Source organism: Cupressus sempervirens, chromosome 7 (genome assembly GCF_028749045.1).
Source record: "Cupressus sempervirens isolate cs-2001-9-10 chromosome 7, ASM2874904v1, whole genome shotgun sequence".
Lineage (NCBI taxonomy): Eukaryota > Viridiplantae > Streptophyta > Pinopsida > Cupressales > Cupressaceae > Cupressus > Cupressus sempervirens.
In genome coordinates, this window is record NC_143124.1 from 479,871,116 (window position 1) to 479,893,576 (window position 22,461).

The 22,461-nt window shown below is 32.8% G+C and overlaps 1 pseudogene; it reads left to right on the top strand.

The window, feature by feature from the left end:
* Positions 1-216: 216 nt before the first annotated feature.
* The window catches only part of LOC149547627 (chaperone protein ClpB1-like), a 35,366-nt pseudogene continuing 13,121 nt past the window's right edge, over positions 217-22,461 (top strand).

The following is a 22,461-nucleotide window of genomic DNA, read 5'->3' on the forward strand; positions in this document are numbered from 1 at the left end:
AAAAGCTGATTGACCAGTCTCATTTCGTCAACTGTGGCAGTGTCCAGATCCAACTTAGGAATGACAATTTCCTTGTCCAAATCAATGTCTTCATCAATTTCTTTACCAGTAAGCAGAAGTTTTAGAGGAGTCTTTGGTTTTACTTCTGAGCTTACTTTCTTGGACTTAGAAATGGAAACAATTGTAGAAATTGCTGGACTTGCAGTGAAAATTTGAATGGGTCCAATTGAAGGAAAATTGAAAGAAGTGCTAACTATATCCAAAACTGATGTGCTACCCAAGAATGAAGTAAAAATACGTGAAGCACAAATTGGAGTACTTACAATAGATGAATTGACTGGAACAAAAGGTGCTATCAAAGCTGTAGTAGCCAAAACTATAGAACATGATGGGGCACTTACTGTACATGCTGTTGATGAAGTTGGCACAAATGTAGAACTAGACATAGAATATACTATTGAAGTAGATGACTCTGGAGTTGATGAAGAGGGTTGCAGCTCGATAGAAACTTGTGACTCGATGATCAAACAAAACTTTCATTACTCTCGACCTAGCTTGGTTGAGTTTGTGACTAACTTTTCTCAGTGTGATCTAATTTCATGTGGTCCTTCTATATTTGAAATACTGATTTGGATCTTCTGCATTTTCATTTGGAACTGCTCAAGATATGACTTGATGATATAGTTCCAGTTCCTCCTTCATGAATCTAATTGGAAATGGTGGAGTCACCCACTTCTTGAGTGACATGGCCATCATTTGAACTATTTTTCTCGGTAGATTTGGGAATCCACTACTGTCTCATCCGCTTCTTGATGTTATCAGCTTTAGCTTTCTTTTCATCTTCAACTCTTCCTATATTCATGTAGTTCTTTGCTATATGACCAAGTTTAGTGCATGTATAACATCTTACTACTGTATCCCTCTTTCTCAAGTGATGCCTTGTGTAGTCTATGCCAATGTGTCCATATTCTCCATAATAGTGACATCTACACCAAGTATTGTAGTCCCAACCAAATATTGCCTTGACAAGTTGTTTAGCTAGATTGAATGTTTTGGATTTGCATTCGGTTGCCTTGTGACCTTGTTTCTTGCATTTATGACATTTACCTTCAAATTTTGGTTTCTCCTTGCATTCATTAGCTTTATGACCATGCTGACTACAATTGTAGCATTTTCCATTAAAATTTTCCTTTCCATTACTCCAACATTTGTTTGATGTGTGACCTAACTTACCACAATGATTGCAAGTAGGTCTTTGATTCCTTTGGGTACCTTGCTTGGAAGATTCACCTTCTTCTTTGTATCCAAGTCCTACTTTTCCTTTTTGCCTATAAAGATTCTGCTCACTTTGCTAATTCAATTGATCCATGTCTACTTGGGATTTCATCATCCTTTCATTGAGTTACTTTTCAGAAATTAGATCAGCTTTCAATCTTTCATTGATATGTCTTTTAGTGATTAAATCATTCTTTAAACTTTCATTTTTAGATCTCAAATTCATGATTTCCTCATTTGCATTTGAGAGCTGACTGATAAAAATTTCTTGCTGAAGGGATTGATTTTGATTTGCATTGTTTCTTGTTTCCAAGTCTTCACTTGCCTTATTCCTTTGTTCCAAGATTTCACACATTCTTATTGATTGAATTTCTTGTTCTCTTCTCAATTTTCTTACCTCTTCTTGTAGGGAGCCATTCTTTTCTAGGATTTCTTTGATTGCCACATTTACTTCATCTAAACTGCTTAAGGGGAAGAAGTCTTCAATATTTTCTTCAACTTACTGATGGTCATTCATTTGTTTTGCAAGTTTCTTCTTTTTAGGGATTGGGAAAGATGCTCTTTTACTTCCTTGAGTGGAGCAATGGCCATCTCCAGATCTAGCTTTTCATTATCAATAGCTTTGTCAAGTCTAAATATCTCCATTGTCCTTGATCTTTGTTCAAGCTATCAAACTTTATCCTAAGAACCAAAAAGCTCTAATACTAATTGTTGCAAATAATCAAGACTAGCTAGGTTACTGAGAGGGGAGAAGTGAATTAGTAACCTCAAAAAACTTTAAATCAATTCAACACTTAATAGTATAAATCATTTACCATTCATTCATGTAATCTACTGCATGCATGAGAAAAGATAAGCATTCATAACACATGAACACACTATTTTGGTGACGCAGAAACCTTCCAAAAAGAAAGTAAAACTAGGGTGGGGATGATACCTACAAAAATTCACTATTGCAGTATAAAGTTGGCCTATTAGGGCTTATATTGACCACTTTTGATGATCTACCCTGTTAAGAGCAATTTTGATTGCTAGATCCACCTTGTTAGAGGTTTTACAAACATATAATGAAGTATGCACTCTATTAAAATATTTATACAAAGACTGTTAAGTCTACCCTATTAAAATATTTAGAGAACTGATTCACCTGTCAGGATGAAATAGTAGATTTGACTTACAACTTGATTGCTAATTAGATCTTTGAAGTACATATCACCTCTTGTGATTGATATATCTTTGCTACTCCTTATATACCTTGCTAAATACTCTACTCTGCTATTGATTTGCATTACATATCCATTCCTTCATATTCTCATGCATACTTGTTCATACATCCATGTTTTGCAAATGATAAAATATATTACATATATACCATTCCAATATTTACAATTACAAGGTTGGCTAAAACAAAAGTAAACAAAATATTACTGAGTTAGCCAAATAGTAGAAACTCGAGTTTTGAAGGCTGACTTGGTGAACTTTTGATACTCAGCGTCCACTGCATTACTTGGCATCATCATGCACTCGATAGAAGTAGAAGCTTTGTCCATAATAGTCACACAATGTAGCTTAGAAATTAGTAACCATTGGAGACTCGGTAGATATAGTGTTACCTATTAGATACTGAATCCTTTGTTTACCTTGCTGTCACTTGGTAAACACTACACATCCATCACTCAGTAACCACTAACTTCATGCTACACAAATTGATGACTCGGTAGACACTATGAAGCTCGATGACCATTATCTACTCGGTGAACACTGTAAGCTTGGTAAACACTGCTGAAATGCACACCCACTCAGTAGCTTTAGGAATGCTTAGTGTGAACTGAGAAACATGGTTAACACTAGATTTCTTGGTATAAATTGTAGATTGAGTGATGAGTTTGGTAACCATACAGGATTGAATAAGTGTTGTCACTAATGAAAAATGCAACACAATGCTAACACCTTGATGTCGCCTTTGGTCTCATCATCATAAGAACATGACTCCCCATTAGCAAGGAAAAAATGCATGCATTTATCAATTTTTTTCTAATCTTTTGACCTCTAGTTGATCTCCCTATTTTAGCTATACTACATGAAGAGCTTTCATCTACCATTTTCTCATTTCCCTCATTCGATGTAGATAGATCTAACAAGTACCTATTTGGTGGCACCTGTAATCCATCAAATAGAAATTTGATAATATTTAAATAATATATATAGAATAATCAAGTCATGACTCATACGTGCAATTCTTCCTTGTCTATATGTGAGAGATATAAAATGTAGTAAGTTGAAAGTGATTATACAATTATATTTCTATATGGACCTTCTTTGTCTATATATACATTATATGATTATATAATATGTCTATTTATAACATACATGGTCAATGATAAATAAGAAGAATATAAGAAAATTATGTCTATTTATTGACTTATACTTGCTGATCCATGTTGATGTGCACAATCCACGCCAAAGGGGTCAAATTTCTAGCATATGTTAATCTTTTATCTTAAGTGAGCTGAAAATTACATGATACACATATGCTACAAATAACTTAGAAGACAGCATGAACAATATGCAACATCGTAAACATGAACAAATCTATGTTATATATGGAATGTAAGATTTTCAATAGAAGGGGTGACGATGTCTGTAGTCAATTGACTGTTTGTAAAAAGGGTGATAATCAGACACAATATAAACAATGGTAATTATAAATAACATATGTTGTAATCATTATAATTGAACACAATAAATATGTAATCATATTTCCTACATAGGTTAATCATTTATCTTAAGTTAGCTAAAAATTACATGATACTTGTATGCTACAAATAACTTAGAAGACAACATGAACAATATGCAACATCATAAATATGAACAAATTTACCTTATATATGGAATGCAAGATTGTCAACAGAAGGCGTGAGGATGTCTGTAGTCAATTGACTATTTGCAAAAAGGGTGATAATCAGACACAATATAAACAATGGTAATTATAAATAACATATATTATAATCATTAGAATTGAACACAATAAATATGTAATCATATTTCTTGCATATGTTATTCATTTATCTTAAGCTAGCTAAAAATTACATGATACATGCATGCTACAAATAACTTAGAAGACAACATGAACAATATGCAACATTGTAAAAACGAAAAAAATTACCTTATATATGGAATGCAAGATTGTCAACAGAAGGGGTGACAATGTCTATAGTCAATTGACTGTTTGCAAAAAGGGTAATAATCAGACACAAAATAAATAATGGTAATTATAAATAACATATATTGTAATCATTAGAATTGAATAGAATATATATGTAATCATATTTCTTTCATATGTTAATCATTTATCTTATGTTAGCTAAAAATTGCATCATATGTGTATGCTACAAATAACTTAGAAGACAACATGATCATCATCATCTTCTTCTTCATCATCCTCATCATCATCGTCCTCATCATCACGTCCATCACCATCATCATCGCCATCATCACCATCATCATTGCCATTATCATTGCCATCATCACCATCACCATCGCTATCATCATCATCACCATCACCATCATCATCATCACCATCATCTACTTCTTCATCATCTTCAATATCTTCTTCTTACATAACATTATACTTTATTGGCCTTCCTCTTGGATCATGTCTAACAACAAATGACCAACCCTGTTTATGTGGAACTTCTAAATAAAACACTTGCTCACATTGGCTTGGAAGAACATAGGGCTCATCTCCAACTGGCTCAAATGACCTTGTATTAATCATTGTAAATCCATTATCATGTTGAATAACCATTCTATCTGGATCATTTTGATTTAGTCATAACCTGTACCATTTGATAATGAATAGAACTACTTTGAAGGAGTTAAAGTCACACTCAATTATATCATCCAAGATTCCATAGTATTGATTTTGAGATTGTTGAGGATGTATGTCATTTCTAGATGATATATTGGTGACCTCAGAAACTGCAGTTATCCCAGAATCACAAGTTTTCTTTGTGTCATCCAAATTTTTTATGTGAAATTTGTGGCCATGATAGTACATAGCTTTGTGGTGCTTGACCTAAAATTTTTGAAGTGTTTGCAAATTATTTTCATCATGAGTTGATACGAAACATACGTTGAATTATGATCATTAATAAATTTCTACATACCTCTCCACCTCTTAAACCCTTTACTAGATCAACTACCATCAACATAACATTGGAATCTCCCATTGGAATCTCCATTACAATGAGCTTTTGTAACCAATGAAGCAACACCTTCCCATGTTAATGAGCAACCATTTTGTTGACATCGTTCAATCCATACCATCATCCAATCAAAGATTGTTCGCAATATACAAATGTATTGCATCCCACTCTCGACCACCTGTATAAAAAATAAATAAACCAATTATAAATAACTTATATTGAATATTTATAAGAATTAATTAACTAAAATAACATCTTATATTTACCTCTCACTTTCCTCGATCTACCTTTTCCCATCAAGTACTCCCCTTCGAATTTGTTAATTGAGTTGGGATCCCAAATACGATCTACATGGATCTTTGCTACAAACTTAGGAAGATATTCACTAATGTGCACCATGGTTTGGTATACCATATATCCCTCCACCATAGAACACTCAAGATGTGCTCTCTGTCAAACTAAGCCTTTCAAAAATTTCAAGTGCCTCTCAACCATCCACGTTGACCTGGTTGGTACAGGTCCATACAATTCAATCTCCTCAACTTGATGTATGGGGTAGTGTTCTTGTGCATTGAAAAAATTTGAAGGTAGAAACTTTTGCATTTCACACATAAGAAGAGGAATTTTTCTCTTCCAATATTTTATATCTTCTTTATTGATTTCTTTAGATGATGACCACCTCATGTATTTTCCAACGTACTGCAATATTTGTAAAATGATCTTGTCAATATTTTATAAAAGAATGCAATTAAAACTACATGTAGTATACAAATATATAGTGAATACAAAATAACATGAGTTACCTTAATAAATGTATGCCAATCATGTGTTTTCAACCTTGGCCCAAATTCACTTTTCTTTGATATGAGATTGTTTATGCTTGCAAAAAATCCTGTGGGAAATCGTATTTTTTTATGACTTCTTTTATAGCATTGCTTTGCTACTCTGACAATAACCAACTAAGTGCACTTGTATCAATCTGGTCTCCATTGTTATTTGATTGAATGTCATTTTTCATTGCATGGTTGGATTCTTCAATGTCACTACAAGTTTTGACAATTTGATCTTTGTGATGCCTTCCATCCAAGATTTTCCATAACGTCTCTGTTACATTCTTTCCAATATACATAGGATCAAACAAATGCACAATTGGGAGTTGCTCATAGTATGACAATTCAGTAAATTGCATAGGATAAATTTTTAGTCCTGTTGGAAGTTGGTCATTGATGCCTTGGCGACCTTCGCAAGCATCAATTACATCATCAGTAAACAAAACACAATATCACAATATAAATTTGAAAAAAAAACCATAAGATGGAATGACATTACCTCGATAATTTATTTTATTGTATGCCAACTTCCATAGGTGAGGTGTCATTCTTTGTGGCTTTGACGTAGTCTCTTCTTTCCCATTGAAAAGATGTTTTTTGGTAATTTGGTACTTATGATTTTTATGCAGAAAGTGTCTATTCTCATTGAACACCTACTTTCTTAAACTTTTTGAATGACGAGATTTCATCTTTGGACCACAAATTGGACATGCAAATTTTCCCTTTGTCTGAAGACCTACAAGATTGTGTATAATTGGATTAAACGTGTTAACTTTGTGTTGTCACTATAAAATACCAAAAAAAAGGTCTTAAGAAGAGAACATGCCAAAAAAATGTGTTAACCCAAGGGCATCATGTATTGTCCATACAAGCATTACATGAAATTGAAATTGTCTTTGTCCTATTGGTCTACAGATGTCATACATAGTAACCCCATTCCATAACACCATCAAGTCATCGATAAGGGGTTCAATATATACATTTATATCTTTAACTTGGTACTTACCTAGTTGAATGAACAAAAATATTACATAATTATTATGACCATTTTGATGGATTAGTAATAATAAATTAATTTAGATGACCATTACATCAAAAAAATACTTGGAACAATCAGTGTCAACATTATGTGCTCTCTCTTTATGGACAACCAAGGAGGTATGTTATTGTTGATAACAAAAATATGCCACACCGAGTAAGTAGATCTCATCTCTCCAAAAGGATTGACACCATCTGCTACCAATGAAAGCTTGAGATTACAAGGTTCTTCTTTAAAGTGTGGCCATTTTTCTCTATTTCCTTAAATGATGAACCATCTGTAGGCATTCACATAATTTCATCTTGACTTCTATTGCATGCATGGTAATCCATAAATTGTGCCAAGCTATTGCACCTGAATAATCATTGTAGACGTGGAATAATGGGACTATGCTAAAGAACCTTGTGAGACACCTTTTTTGTTAATCGATCTAATTAATATCTACTAGTATGATAGATAGGGCATTGTGTTGCAAATTCATGCTATTTAAGATATATAATATGATCATTCAGACATGCATGTATTCTTTGGTACTCCATTCCAATATCTTTCATGATGGCAGATAATTCTCAGTACAAGTGAGATAGAATGTTTGATGGTGGTAACAAACTCTCACCTATCAACCTATGACACAAATATAATTTGTTAATTTCAATAATATGAATTGCTACATGAACCAATGTTATTTGTAAGGGAACTATGAGTAAAATAATGAAAGAAGATGACATACCTTAACATACATGTCATTGCTACATTGGATAAACATTTCATAACCTTCAAGTTCAACAACAATACAACAACAAGAAGAGTTGTTTTAGAGCCTTCATATAGGGACTCGTGTGCCTTCTCAAGTATAGGTACATCAAGCTCTGCATCAACATCATCATCATTATCATCATCTTGATTATCGTGATCATCTTTATCATTGTGTTCTTCATCATCGTGGTCTTCTTCCATGTTATCATTACCTTTTACTTCAATATTCACACCTCCATGTTCCCTCATTTGGAAATTTGCACTCTCTGAATTGTCATGGTCCATAACATGAAACTCAGGGACATTGACCTATATGAAAATGGTGACCTTATATTAGCCATGACCATGATGTCATCATTAAATCATGTCTTATATAATTTATAAATTATTAAAATACATACCAATGGACAATATTCATTTCCTCCTTCAATCTAACCATGTTTCTTACAATGTTCCTCAACTATTTTGATTAGATGTCTTCAACTCTTTAAGCCCTTACAATTTTTGCAAGGACAATAACATTTTCCATCACCTTTTCTTTTTAAGTTAGACTATAGTCTACCAATTGTATCCCTATTTTTTTGTGCATTGATATCATCAAACATGGTCTTTCTTGAATAGAATGACTCATTGGTGGAAGAAGGATGATTTGTTTGCAACCTACAAATGGAGTAGTAAGAGGAAGACACATATAGAAATGAATACTAAAGCAAGACAACTAGAAAGAGGTATAGATAGAGAGATAGATTGATAAAGACATAAAGAAATATAAAAAATGAAAAGAAACAAATACTTAGTTGACCTTCTATAGCTCTACCTCTACATATTGCACTTGTTACATACAAGCATTTCCTGAGAAAATGGGTAGCAACAACCAAGAAGGGAATAGGATAGTCCATTTGGATCAAGATGAGGATGCACAAAGTAACCAAGGGGCAAGAGGGAATGTTGATCCAGAGAGAGGAGAGTCTATAATGTTTAATAGAACCTTACTAAAGACTGTCATAGAGAAAGAACCTCCCCAAAGAAAGACATTATTCAGAACTCTTTGCAAGGTAAGAGGTAAGGTCTGCAAAGTTATTGTAGATTCTGGTTCAACTAATAATATAGCCTCAGTAGAAATGGTAGAGAAGCTTGGATTGAAGAAGTTGCCTCATCCTAACCCTTATAAGGTTTCATGGCTAAATAAGAAGCAACAGGTCATAGTAAATGAACAAGTTCATGTTCAATTTCAAATAGGGGAGTACAAAGGCAAGATTGTCTATGATGTTGCAAAAATGGATGCTTGTCACCTATTGTTAGGTAGGCCCTGACAATTTGATGTCAATTCTAAGCATGATGGAAGGAGCAATGTTTACATCATCTCCAAAAATGGGAAGGAATACACGATGAGACCACTGCCAGAAGATAGGAAGGAGATCCAACATGCATATAGCGTGATGATGGTTGGAGAGAAGGAGTTTTCGAAGACCCTCAAGGTTAAAAACACCCCTTGCTTTTCCATAGTAGTAAAGCCAAAAGTTGGAGAAAAAGGAAATGAGTTAGGTCTGTGAACCAAGTAGGAGTTAGGACATGCTGGAGTGGGATCAGCCCAAGATATTTTTGAATCTTCAAGAACTTGGTAAAGGGTATCTGGAAAGGTGAAAATAAACAAGTATTATCATAGCTACAAAGGAGAAATCAAGAGCATTATAAATAATGATGAAGAAACTTAAATCCATACGGCTTCACCTCTATTTACAATTTGACCTTTCTGCATGTGAAATATGACAATATACAAAATTTCTAGTCACATTTTCACTTACAAAAGAACACCAAATATACCTTTGGTACAATATCTTCTTTAGATTCTTCACTATCAAATTCTTTAGAACTACAAGTTCCTGTGTAAAAAAAAGATGAGATGTACTAAGTATTTTTTGATGGGAAATATTTAAATAAATCAATTATTAAAAAAACAATTTATGAAATTTAGTTGCTTTATTATGTACTGAAGACTTGGATTAACCATGGAGTACCTCATCAGAAGATTCATCCTCACTTGATTCTTCTTTACCATTTTTTAAAGTTGCAACTGACCCATTCTTCACTACAATTGAGTTATTCTTTCCTAAAGCACTTGGTTTTTTATGTGTTTCCTGTAATGCACTTTGAAAAATATTAAATAGAAATTTCTTATCTCTCTTTCAAAAAGTACAAAAAAAATTTATAAAATGAAAAATGACATGATATTATAGAAATATTTAAAGATAAAAAACAAGTATCTATTAATGTTATGCTAGGAAAGTACAATGAATGTCTTCATCATTTAGAGAGCACCAATTTTTTTGTTTGATTTTCATTTTGAAATAAGGCATTTCAATTAACCATTTGCTCACTATTGAACATCAAAATTCCATAAGCTTGTGATTCCACTTAAACATGATTCTATTCTATAGATAATTATCCACAACAAAATGACTAACCTCCTCAGAAGAAGAATTCTCATGCTAGAATCTTTTGCTGGCAACTTCTTTGCGATTGCAATATTTTTTCTTACAAGATGTTTCAACTTTATCTATAGAGCATTAACACAAAAATGAGTACCATAAAGTCAAAACATATGTTATATTATCAATATGATCCCAAAAAGAAATAAAATAACTGGCATTCTTCAGATTTGGTATTTTTTCAACATAAATGTTCTAGTTCGCTCATTTAAAATCTCAGTAGGAGGGGTCTCAAAATAGTTAGATATGTTATTGAAACCAAACTCAACCCTTTAGGAGTGATCATGAATTTCCAAGTCATCAAAGTGAAAAAATTACAAAAATTGTCAATGACAACTTTGATAGCAATATTAGAAAGTCACCAAGAAATGGGGATCGATGAAGAAAGTAGGTACATGGACAATAGAATTATATAAGCTCACTTGAAATAATTTTGAGGGGTTGGAGTTCCCAGTGTATGAAATATTGACTAATAAAGCAAATTGTTTGATGAATCATTCCAAGTAATTTCTTAGTGCATTAATTAAGTTCCCATTTTATGTTTTGGTAGTTGTATATAAATTTTTTCTTCTTGGCTAGTTCACTGGCCTAGGTAGAGTAGTTGGTGCAGGAGTCCCACACACAACCAAGCCAATGGTGCAGCTTATGAAGACCACAAAGACAACAAGAGGAAATTAGGGAATTAATTGGCAAGTTATAAGAATTAGACTAATATGATGATTCAAATATTTGTAATGTCCTTAATAGGACTAAATGAAATTCTAATGGACTGTCATTGTCCAAGAACAAATAACATTGGAGTGTTTAGAGTCTAGGAATGTTAGTGATCATAAAAGATCAAAATTTGGTTAATGGTCTTTTTGTTTAAAGGGATTCCATAAAATATATGTCGATATTAGTTTGAGTTTTTTCTATTTTAAAACCAAACCATTCAACTAACTGATGACAGTTGTATTGGTTTTGAGTTAGTTTTAGGCATTTCTATATTTTTGTTTTGAGTCCCTGTTATAAGAGAGACATTCGGGTGTACGGATAGAGGAGAAAGGAAACAATAAGAAAACTCTTTTCTTTGCAATTTATTTCCATTACTTTGGATCTCCAATCAATTGGTTTGTATTCAAAAGACTTTGACAAGGTTTTATGCATGAACTACTATGTTTTATTGGATCGTTTCATAACATTGTTTTAAGTCTTGAATTAAAATAGTTAAGTCAACACAACAAGCCTACAGTTAAGTCAAGACAACAAGCCTAAAGTAGGCTTGTTGTCTTGACTTGATATGTCTTGACTTAAAATAGTTACTCTTGATTTCAATTTGCTATTGTAGTAACACCTTAGGTAGAATGAAGATCATCCCATGAACATAGAGGCCTAACCTTCATCAGATGAAATTGTTAACATGTATTATAAATTGCTAACAATGCATATTCAATTTTGTGGGGTGTAGAAGTGATCACAAGTTGAAGATATATTGGAATTGAAATTTGTATATAATAGGGAATATTTTGCCCAAATGTGGAGTGAATCCTATGTTGGAAAAATATATAACATATCAAATTTGTGTGTGGAGGTAAGAGTTTGAGGGAACTCTAGTCAAATCAGGTTTGAGTCAAGATTTAGGGACTGTGGTGTTGCAGGGCCTGAGAGGTCAATCATTTATAGTCATCTCACAACTCTGGTGTGAGTTTGGAGAGATAAGGATAGTGGGTTTTATGTCCCTTATTAAATTGATGAATTGTCATGCAAAGATGTGGGGTACATTTATGTATATCCTAGTGGTCTATGGTAACCATATACAATCCTTTGATATGTTATAAAACTCTTTAAAAAGGGTATTAGGAAGTGTCTTTAGATTGCCAAACATTTTGAGGAAAACCAAAGTTGTCCCCATTCCAAGCATGCAATAGGCCTGACAGGTAGGGTATTGTGCATTTGAGCCAAATTTATAGAAGTATGGTATTGTCTTAGAGTCTTAAAGATCCTTGTGCTAGTTAATTGGGTGTCTAAGAAACCAAGTCAGCATCTAGGAATATTGTGATTCCTTGAAAAATTTGAAGTTTTTGATAGGCACAAGTATCTAAGTCTCTTAAGTTTGCAACTATTATTGTGTATTTAATACCAACCACCCTTCCTTTGCATCAATAGTTATCATAGAAATTGCTCTAATTTGATTTCTAATTGTTGGAACACAACAACCTTTAAGAATCTATTAGGGAACTATAAATAACTTGGGGTCAATATGAAATGATCTTCTATTTTTGGAATCAATCCCTAGATGGATTCAAGCATACCCGACAAGGTGACTTGATGGTTATAGGGTTTGGATAGAGGAGTAGTTCAATTGGTTTGTGCCAATCAAGGATTGGAGTATGTATAGAAATATCTAAAGGTACAGTTTCCAACAACGAAGAAGGATTTGAATCCTTTTGTGTTCCTTTTGAATCTTTGTAAGGTCCATCAACAAGTAAAGTCTTAAAATCCTTCTAAGTAGGTTATTTTATAGGAATGAGTTGTACGGAGGGGTTGAAGAACTAAAACCTTGAAAATATTCAAGCTCTCTAAAACCATAACTTAATTGGTATCTTCTTGAGTTTTTTTTGAAATATTTCCAAAATAGAAAATTTGGAGGCCTAATTAGGGCAAAAGGCTACTAGCCCTAAAATAAGGGTTTGAGGAGATTAGTAAGAAACCATGGAATTTTTTGAGGAACAACACTTTGAATCTAATCAAATAGACTTGTATGGGATCCCTCCATCCTAATACAACACTAGTGAAGTCCTTGCTGAGTTGAATGAATCTTGATGCTTTGAGTCTTGCATCTTGTTAAAGTGAAATATTGAAGTAGGAAATTGGTAGAGACATCCTTGGAAAGAATAGGAGGATTAAGTATAGAATTATCCTAGTCTAGGGTTTTGGAGTAAATCCTAAGAAGGCTTATTAGTGAGCCTTGTGAGGTCCTAGTAAAAGTTAATTAATATTTGCTTACCATTACGACAAGTTGACTCTGACAACATTCCATACATTTTTTGGGCCCTAATTCATAGTTGTCAAATTATTTTTGTAAAAAGAGAAGCAATCAGTCTCTTCAACAAGAGAAGAGAGTTAACTAATTTGCTTCATTTCTTTACATTTTTTATGAAGATTGTAACTTTCAGATATATATGAGATTTTTAATTTCCTAAGATTTAATTTTGTTGCTTTATGTGAACTCTACTTTGCAGATTCTCAAATATGATAATAAAAGCATTCGAATTTGATATGTGTTTCAATCTTTTAGTGAAGCTTTCAATACTTACCTCATAGCTTTTGGAGGTCTTGGAGGTCTTTGAGCTCCCATTTCTATCTTTTTCTATTTTAAACCTTACAAAAATAGTGCAAATGTATACACTTTAGAGAAGTTGATGGAGGTCATCTGAATTATCAAATTCCTATTAAACCAGAGTTCAATTTATTATGATATAAGGTAGTTGACTTCATGTGAAAAATGCATCTATGATGATAATAAAATACTTAAGAAGAATTCATTATAGGCAGTAATATAAGAAATACAATAAACTTATAAAGTATAAATCTCATATCAACTACATATTATACTTACTAAATAGTGCAGAGACAATTCTTCTATAAATTGGGTAGAGCAAGTTTTTGAATAAATTATACTTTGAAATAAGGAATCACCATTTGGCCTACAATATACACCAAGCATCATGCACTCCTTGAATTTAACACAAAGTTTAGTAGAGGAGAAGCACTGCAAAGGAAAAAAATAATTCCATATTAATTGCATAATACTTACTACCTAGCACAGAGGAAGCTCTTCTGGAAAGTTCCACAAACCTCAATTAAAACTTTGTGAATGGCCTATTTCCTACTGCATAGACTCCTTCAAGTTAAAAGGTAATCAGCCAAGTTGATTTGATAAAATGCACCATCGATTATGTACAAATAAATATAAGCCTAAGATTTAATATAGAATTTATACAAAAGCCAATATAACTCCTATTAATTTAATAAATATACTTACCCATTAGTGATCTACTTGTCAAGGGAAATTCTATATAAATCTTGGATCAACCTTCTTTTGCAAGGCATTCGTCAAGTTTTACACCAGTACATTACTATGCACTATTCTGTCAAATAGTTTCTCCTCTCTCAAATTCTTCATGTAATTGCATAAGGATCCATAGTTCATGAATGTTTTACCATATCTATGCAAATCTCCCTGATAGAACTAGGATCTTCTCTATGGAGACTGAAACACTCAATATAAGCTTAGGGGAGAGTACCAGAATCCCCAATATGGCATTTAGCTATGGGATTAAAATCCAAGGACCTAGTTTTATAGGTTAAGCATTTGTTGGAATATATTATGTAATGGTCACTACTACATTTGACCCTATTTTTCAACCAAAAATTTTGACCATCAATTAAAAATGTTTAGGTTGGTTGGATTGTAGAAGGAAATTTTTCTCTTTTTTTAAAATCTAACCTGTGTTGGTTGAAATTTTGACCAACACGAGCTTTAACTTTAAATCATTTCACTGAGCATGGGAAGGAGCTGGAGTTTAAGTTTTAATTTGAAAATTTTGTCATGAAACTGAGATTGAGATTGAAGGAGCTAGTTTGATGAAGAGGCAAAAATGGTTGCACAATTCGATGTTTCTGATTTCCTATTGCTAGTCTCCATTCTAGAGGCATAGGAGTCAAGCAAAGGAGGTAGATCAGGGTTTTCTAAAGCAAGAGATGATGTTCAAAAGTAGGAATGGAGGGCATAATAAGCATGGTCATATTTCTAGGTTTGGCTATTCTTTCTTATTTTCCTGTCCTTGTTTTCGTTCTTGCTCTTTTTTGATAACTGGCCTTGTATGCTTGTGTTTTGTTCCCACGTTTACTAAAAATTTTCATTTGTTCTACAAAATTTCTCCATCAACCAGATACATGAAACTTCTAAAACTTGCCCCCCAATTTATTCTTTGTAGGGTTTGTGAACTGTCCTCAACCAGATACATGCAACTTCTAAAAAATTACCACCCCCCAATTTATTCTTTGTAGGGATTGTGAATTGTTATGTCCAATGTATTCAGATTATATTTCTACTCATGTTGAGTGTGGTGTACAATCTTTTGCATATTTTATGTTTATTATTTATAATTATATTTACAATGTTGTGAAATTTCCATAATGCTAAGGAATGGTTGCTTCTCTTAAGAATAGAATCATCTTAGGGAACAAAATGTGTTTGTTAGTTTAGGATTCTAGTGTAGGATTTTCAATTATGTTATTATTAGAATTTACATTTGCTAGCAGATACAATATAAGGTATACTTTAGACACTATAGCATTAACCATGGAGTAAAAGTTAAAGCATGGGTATAACCTCTTTTGACTCATTCACATTTTTTTTGTTGATATCTTTCTATTTTGCTTTGGTTTATATGAAGAGATACTTGGAACTCTAATAATTAAGCTACAATAGATGGTGAGCAATGAGAATCAATGACAACATACATAAAATTATTTTTCTTGTTTGATAGACCTGTTCTAGTGTTCTTGTTATAGAAAAAATACTGTCAGTTACAACAAGTAGGTATTAACTAACATATTCATCAAATACATATCTACATATAATTTGTGGTTGATTACAGGTATCAATGACATTTCTTTATAGTTCCTCCATTGTTCCATATTACTGTCACACCTTGCAGACCTTGTTCTGTGAAGTCTATATGTAAAGCTCTTTTGTACTTAAAAGTGTAGATTATTAATTTGTGATATTTTTTGGGAGTATCAATTATTCATATCAAGCCATGGTAAAAGCTTCTAGAGATGTAGATCTAACAAGAGTGACTATTTTAACTTTCTAGATATTTGCACATACATAATAGTCAACAACCTACATAACCAATTGGGATTCCTTTGATTAATAAACAACTATGGTGTTGATGGAGTTGCATATAGAATAGAAACTAAAAGGAACAAAACACCTTGATATAAGACAAGATTGATAGTTTGAGAATAAGATCACTTACATAACATATTTCTATAAATATGTAAACCTGTGAAAAGAAGCTATAGCCTTCAATTTAGCATTAATCTGGAGATTGTATAGAAGTTTTTTGTAACATGAGTTCTTGTTGTAGTGGGAAGCTAATCATATTTTACTTTTGTGGACTGTGTCTGATTTTTAAGCTATTCTATATCCTTCATTTGTGCTTTAAAATTCATAATGTCCTAGTGGAAGGTTTTGAATTTCATTTCATTTTGAAGGTTGCTACAAAAGAAATTTCAAACATTATATAGGCCTCAGTAAAATATGTTTGCAAAGTGGGACATGTTCTGGATTTCAAGAGATTAGTCATAGGTAGTATTGAAATGTTTCTTCTGCTTCTTGTAGTGCAGGCATCCTGTATTTTCTTTGTCAGGTTGGGAGAAAGATTTGTATTAGGAGACTTTGTGAGAAACTTTTACATTTTCTTGTCTCTACATACTATTGATTCACTTATTAGACTGTGTAATATGCTATTGCCACCTTTAATAAATCTCTCACTATAATGTCTCAGTCATAGACTCGAGAGAGTTTAATAGGAATAGTTTTTGATTGAAGTATGAGAGCCAGTTGATTGAAACAATATATCAGTGAAGGATAAGGAGAGTAAAAAAGTAGTAATATCAAAGCTTTAATGATTTCATCTTGTGCACTCGCTTCAAATACCCACACTGTACTGAGGAATTGTGGAATATTTGCATCAAAATCAATTTATAATAAGCCTTAGTTGTATTAGTGACCTGCCTAATATGTATGATGATAACAAGTAGATTGTAATAGTAGAATAGAGAAGCAAAAACTTAAACATGAACAAGATCATTAATCATATGATGATGACATATTGGAAATGATAAACTTATGCTTGAACAATGATAAAGTTTATTGTTAATCAATATTCTATCAAAGTTTCAAACTGATTAGGTATTGAATTAAGCTTGATAAACAATGAGCTGATACACAAACAAAAAATTGGAAAAAAATTCAGAAATCTCAATCAAGGTCCTTAGCTATCATGCTCTCTACCGATTACCCACTACTTGGGATATGTGTACCTAGTACTTGGGTACATGGGTACGAGTTCCAAGGGTATGGGTACAAGTACCCATGCAATGTTGATAGTTTATTAGAACACCAATTTTTTTTTTCTTGAAAGTGAACTTTGGTGTACAAAAAGCAATTAAAATAATTCTAATAATCCTAAGGTACAACACCCTTTTATTTTTCTTGGTCTTTCTTATATGCAAGTTCCCTCATTAGAATCCATTATTATTTGTCTTTAGAGAGAGAAAATATAAATTGGTAATGGCTGGAGTAGAATGTGGCCTTAATTTGGTCAACAAAGATAGCCCTTAGGCATTTGGTAATAGAACATGGGCCTGCTTGAGTGATAGGCCATGTAATTGTACAAGATTATAAATGATTGAATATCAACCTTCTATAGAAAAAAATGGTAAAACGCTGCTTCAGTGAGCACTCCATCATGAGGTGGAGGCCTACCTCCAGTTTTTAAATGCCTAAAAAATAAAAAAACACTTGCTTCCTTTTTACCATAGTCTTACAGTTTCTTTCTATATTTGTAGCTCTGGAAAGTGCTAGATAGTTCACTGGAGAAAAGGTCACAAGCAAGAATGTCAGCCACCAAATAGCAGCACTAAATCTAATTTTCCAATTCCATTCAAGACGGATGAAGTTAAATCTTTTGATGTAAATATATAAGAGGCAAGAAACTTCAGTTCTGGATCTCAAATGTTGGGTTCTTCTATTAGTGCCAAAGTTTCTGAAACCTTTGCTTTAGGAGTGATTGATTTGTAGAAGACTAATTCTGAAGCAACAGAAGAAATGTCAGAGATTTTGGTTTCTAATGCAACTGAACCTAGAGAACTAGTTGTTTCTATTGTTGAACCTGAAGCAAACAACTCAGATACCCATCTATCATGTAGCATCTCAACATATGTTTGTGCAAAGAATTCTCCCATGGATGGCAAGCATGGCTATCAATGTACACTCTCGAATTATTGCATTATAGGTACGAAGGCTTTACAAGATTATGTCAACTCAAATACTGGCAGCTCCTATGAAGGAATCAATCTTTCCTCTGAAAATAATGTGAATCAAGTCACCTCCTTGGTAGATGAAGTGAATCTTATCCCTTGTTTCAGTGAGAGAACAATCAAAATTTGTGATGATCCAGTGTCTCCCAGTTTCGCCAAAAATGTGACAGGTTTTCTAGTTTTTGAATAGAAAATTAATAGGTCTTTGAGCTGCACTCATGATCTTTTGAATTCTGGTGGGTTTATTACTGAAATAACTCTAGATAGTACACATGAAGGATCTAAAACAAAGAATAATATCTGTGACCATCCTCTTGATGAATCTTCAAGTACTGATCATCATATTGTTGATACTGTTATTTCTGAAAATCATATTTCAAATACTGTTAGTGAGTTATGTCATGTGGATGTTCCATTTTCTGGGAATTCTGATATTAGTATCTTTAGTTCTGCCATTTTGAGCATCAATGTCCCTTTTCTTCAGATTTCTACTAGCTTAGGTTCAGAAGGAGCTTTGCTAATCGGTGATCTTGGTTCTAGCTCATTATTGAATTTCATTAAGTTCCAAAGTCAGGAGCCAAATGAATCCAATACAAAAATTTCAAAAGATGAACTCCAAAGTTCAAACACTTCTATATTGTTCTATGATACTTATGAAATGCTAAACACACCTTAAATATAACCTACACACATATTTGCAATGCCACTCACAATTACAACATTCCTTTTTGCATTTACAGCTTTCAACTTGGAGAGTATGGAGAAGAGGAAGGAGACTTGTATAGTTTATGACACGTCACCCTAAAGTATTCACTTTACTCACACAAATGAAACTCATGGCTTTAAATCTTGAAATTCAAAATACACCTTCCTTGATGCGAAATATGAAGATTTTATACAAAATCTACAAGTGGTCCCAAGGGCACCCCAAGGAAGTTGGATACTTTGGTTTTCCTGCAAGCTTCTTCCCCTTATAAAATCCTAAACTAAACCTTATATATGATCCATTCACCCATTTCCATGACAAATCAACTACCACAATCATTTTTGCACTTACAACTATTACCTGAAGAGGAAGGAGAGAAGAGGATAGGAGCATGCATTGTCTACCACTAGTCACCCATGAATGGTCACATTTATTGCACAAATCAAACTCATGGTGTGAAATAATAAAATGAAAAATACACTTTTTGATGCCAAATATGATGCCCTTCTACACAATCTACACATGTTACTGAAGGCACCTCAGAAAAGTTGGATACAATAGATAGGTACAAGTGTTCTGTTGGAACAATATGCTTGAGTACTTTTCCCATAATAGTGTTTCAAGCTTGGAAACAAGGTTTGTTGGGTGCTATTCTTTGGTTGTTTAGCTCTGCAGCCTAAAAGATTCATTTCCATTGCTTCTATTTCTTTTGCCAAATTGGGGGTGGCTGTAGTTACAAAGTACACATTCTTTTCTCTCCTAAACATATAGTAGCTAGATAGAAATCTGCCCCTCCTTGGACACACGTATCCTATCCGTATGGATACGATATGGATACATATTAGATAACATACCCACACGAGCCTAACAAATCTTAATTTTTAGACTGTGCATGATATTGTGTGAAAATTTGACATAAACCTTCCTAAACTTATTTAACAAAACCGAAACCAAATGAGGATGAAAAATGAAATGTTTTTTCTATTTTGGGGACCCATTTTTTGGGTTATCTTTTGATGCAACTCTACAATTTTTTTTCATAGTGAATTTATTAATGTAAACTTATAAATATGTATGGAGCAATTATTTGTCTATATTGCTTTAGAAGTAATTCAAATAGGGTGAGATTACATTTGGGTTTACTTTTGGTGATGTCATTAACTGAAGTTCAAGAGACTCATTTTTTATCATTGAGTTCATCATGTAGGAATGACAATGATGCTGAATGAAAATTTTCTAACTCTTAAGTGTTTGTAGAGCCTATGGAAGCATTAATTATGTAGAGCATCTTGAGTTGGATGTTTCCTAGGGTGCATTTAGACAGTCATCATTAGCTGAGAAGCAAGAGACTCATCTTGGACAGTTGAGTCCATCACGTGGGATTGACAATCATACTGTTGAGAAAAATTGATCTAGCTCTGATGTTCTTGGAGATCGTAATGCAGAACATAATATTAGAACTTCAGTTTGGGTGTTTGTTGGATGAAGAGTTCTAGTTGTGAAGGTTTATTTTCTACTCAATGATTATGCTATATGTCTTCAACTACTAAGCTCATGTTTTTGAAGTTTAAACTTTAAAAGTAATTTAGACATTTTATCTTGCGACTTCCAATTTAATCATGTTTTGATCTTCTTTGGGTAATAATTTACACTTTTGGAAAATTTTATATTATCTTTTAATAGATTTATATTTATTCTTGGACAAATGTATAGACACCACAATGTATATGGGAGGTCCTTTGCTTATGAAAATGCATGCATCCACTATATGTAGATGCTTTTTTAATGTAAAATTGTAAGTGGATCTGCATGATAGTGGTTATTGGTTAAACATTTTTAGGTAGAAGGAAATACAGTGCATATAATGAAGGCATTGGCTAGTCGCCCCGGAGCAGGACAAAGTCTGATTGAAGATGATTCAGTTCAACTTTTATTTCAAATGGTTGCAAAAGGGGAAAATATTGGTACACTTCCTTTCAACATAGTTCAACTTCACCGACATGTTGTGCAGGTTAGATTTAGCCATAATTTATGCCAATTCTAGGAATAATATGAGGGTTTCCTTTGAAATTTTGAGCTCTCTTAATTATAAGATTTTAACTGCCATTTTAGTTGTAATGCAGATACTTGGTCTCCTTTTGGTCAATGATAATGGAAGCATAGCCAAGTACATTCACACTTGGCATTTGGTGTGTTTTTTGATGACTAATTAGGCTTATTAATTCAATGTATTCAGCAGTCAAATAATCATTCAGTGGATGAATGACCTTGAACTTATTATAGTTTTATAACTTGTTAAATATTTGATTTCTATGGATTTTAATTTTCTAAGCTAAAGTGCATGTTGATCTTTGTTACTATTAGAGTTATTTCTTTATCTAGGGGAAAAGATAAAATGATTGTTTTTTATTTCAAGTTTCAAAATTATTTTTATCAGTCGTTTGTTTCCTAGCTAGATTTTTCTTTGTTGGTTCTTGTTCATTGCTATCTCGGAACCATTCCATTAATTCTCAAAATACATCTAATCAAATGGCTAATGTAGATAGTGAACAAAGAGGAAGGTCTCTATATTGTTGCAAATATTATGAATTTGAGGTATACTTTGATTGTTATTTAGGCATTTGATGCTGAAGTTGGCTCATTCATAATATTTCTCCATCAGAACTATTCCACTTTTTGCTATGTCATATTTTAGATTTATAAAGATGGATACAGTTTCTAGCTCAAGTGGTTTATCTTTAATACACATGCTATTGGTCCAATGGAAAGTCAATTGAAGGAAGAAAAATAAACTAGAATTCCTTTCGCCATGGTGGGATCTACAGTTCAGACTCTCAGTTAATCAATTTTTATTGATTTTCCTATCAAAAAATTCAAATTTCAGGTAGAGAATCTGTAATCTCAAATATAAATTTGAGTGTTATAAAAAATAGTTGTGGAAAGAGTAACTTCAACAATTAGAACCATTTGTATCTTTCTTCATTCATTCTGGGTAATATAGTTGATGAGGATATAACCTCCTTTTGTGGTTGATGAGGGGATGCACACTAGTACATTTGAG